Genomic DNA, 2672 nt, shown 5'->3' with positions numbered 1-2672 from the left:
TGGGTGGGGCCGCGCGTCCTGGGGCCGGGGCGGGTGTGGGAACTGCTCGCGACATCGAGACGATCCCTACCACCGACTGTCACCGCCCCCTGAGAGCCTGACATCTCACCTAAGAGGAGAATACGAGAGCCTCGCTTTAGTAATCATTTCATAATTTCCATATTCTGAGCGCTCGGGTTCCTGGCCATTGGCCCAAGGCAAGGTTCAGCGCTCACACCTCTAGGTAGTGGAGAGTCTAAATGTCCCCATTTGGAAGAACCGGAAACGAAGGCGCAGAGCGGGGTGGGGCAAGGTCCGGGTGGGGGTTTGGTCTCTGCTTGAGGGGGCTAATCGCAGGGGCCCAGGCTGCAGCCCAGATAAGAGCCTTTGGGAGCACGGGGGCCGGCGGGGGCCACACAGAGGGCGCCCCTTCTCAGGGGTGGGCCCTCCTCCCCATCTTACCGAGCACCTGGGACGGACCCGCCAGGCTCGACGTTGCACCTCTGTCTCTTAGACTCGAGGGACCCGGCGCGAGCGACCTGGCCGCCTGCCCCGAGCCGAGCCACGGTTTTCACGTCTGTAAAATGGGGATTAGAGACCCGAAGCAGCAAAGGGCTACGGGGAGTCACCGCCCCCTGAGAGCCTGACATCTCACCTAAGAGGAGAATACGAGAGCCTCGCTTTAGTAATCATTTCATAATTTCCATATTCTGAGCGCTCGGGTTCCTGGCCATTGGCCCAAGGCAAGGTTCAGCGCTCACACCTCTAGGTAGTGGAGAGTCTAAATGTCCCCATTTGGAAGAACCGGAAACGAAGGCGCAGAGCGGGGTGGGGCAAGGTCCCGGTGGGGGTTTGGTCTCTGCTTGAGGGGGCTAATCGCAGGGGCCCAGGCTGCAGCCCAGATAAGAGCCTTTGGGAGCACGGGGGCCGGCGGGGGCCACACAGAGGGCGCCCCTTCTCAGGGGTCCCCACTGGGTGGGACTAGGGTCCCTCATCTTGAGTGTTGGGTTGGGATCTTGTGCAGCCCCTCCCCTCCACTAAAGTACAAAGCATTGCCATCTTCTGGGGGTCCTGTCCCGTATTGCCCCCCTCTCCCAAATTGTAGGCCCACTGTTGGGGGAGTCCCAAGCCCAGGAGACAGGTCTAGGGCCCAAGTCCTGCCCACCCCTGGCAGAATCCCAGCCTCAAGCCCCAGGGCTGCCTGCAGTCTAATGGCAGCAGGTGGCAGGGAGGCCACCACCTTTAGGCTATTAAACACCCAGCCCCAGCTGTTACCCCCCCACACACACCCACACACACCTGAGGGAGGGGCCCAGAAGTCTGCCTGGGGAGGGGGAGTTTAGAGACCCAGGTTAGCTGGGGAAGGAAGCCATCCATAAAGGGCCAGGCCCCAGCTCTGTCTCCAAAGTGCAGGGGAGCCCCCTCCACACCCAGAAAGAGCCAAGCAGATCAGAATGCACCCCTGCCCCACCCCTCTGGTGCCTTCGTTCCCTCCATCTGTACAGTGGATCAATATTAATTCATTCCTTGCACAGCAGGATCCCCTGAGAGCAGGAGGGGTGCTACCCTCTCCCCATTTTCCAGGGAAAAGCTGTAGTCCACACCGAGCTAGATGCTGCTTCCCAGAGGTGCCCTGCCCAGGAGGGTGAGGGACGGCAAGATTCCCAGCTGCCTCCCCATGAGGGGGCCCTATTTTTAGCCCAGGGAGGGAGCTGGAAAGTGATCCACAGCCTTGCGGGCTCTGCTACTGGTGGGCAGCAGGCCCAGGTTCCAGCTGGGTCCTGGCTGTGTGATTTTAGGTTAGTTCAGACACCCCTCTGGTCTCTGTTTTTCAACCTGGAAATTAGGCACAGCAACTCCCGTCTTACAAGGTTTCTTGGCCAGACCATCTTGTGGGGCCCCTGTGTGTTTTGGACAGCCCCTGGGGGAAAAACCACAAAAAACAGCCTGGTTCTTAGCCCTCAGCCCACCACTCAACCTGCTCTCCACCCTGAGAGGGGCGTTGGCTCAAAAATTCACCCAGATCTCAAACTGCCTCCCTTCCCACATTATTCCTGCTCAAAAAGATCCCCACATCCGAGCCTTTGCACTGGCCATGCCCCCCACCTGAGGTGCCCTCCCCACATCACCTCATGACCCTTGCCTTCTCCTGCCTCAACTGGACCTCAGCTCCCTGGCGGGTTCGTCCCTGACCCCCCAGCGTCAGGTGGGCCCCATGACCCCACTGTCACATCATTCTGTTTTGTCCTCATCCAGGCACTATTTCAAGACAGCTGTATTTTTTTAAAATTGATTTGAGAGAGAGAGGAAGGGGGAGAGAGAGAGAGGTGGGGGGAGAGGGAGAGAAAAACATCAGTCGGCTGCCTCCTGCACACCCCCTACTGGGGATTGAGCCCGGGAACCTGGGCATGTGGCCTGACCAGAATGGAACCAGCAAATCTCTGTGCAAGGGAGGAGGCTTAACCAACTGAGCCACACCAGCCAGAACAGAATAGTTGTATTTATTGAACCTACTCAGCCTTGTCCACAACTGTGTCTCCAGCCCTGAAGCTGAGTCTGGCATGTAGTAGGTACTCAATAAATGTTGGCTGACTAAATGAATTCATGTTCCCTCTCTTCCTCTCACATCATACACCATTTTTGGTGTCTGTCTACACAGAGGTGGAGGGCAAATTGAACTATTCACCATATAC

The sequence above is a fragment of the Myotis brandtii genome, unplaced genomic scaffold (genome assembly GCF_000412655.1).
Source record: "Myotis brandtii unplaced genomic scaffold, ASM41265v1 scaffold236, whole genome shotgun sequence".
Classification (NCBI taxonomy): Eukaryota; Metazoa; Chordata; class Mammalia; order Chiroptera; family Vespertilionidae; genus Myotis; species Myotis brandtii.
Note: the sequence above shows the minus strand (reverse complement) of the source record.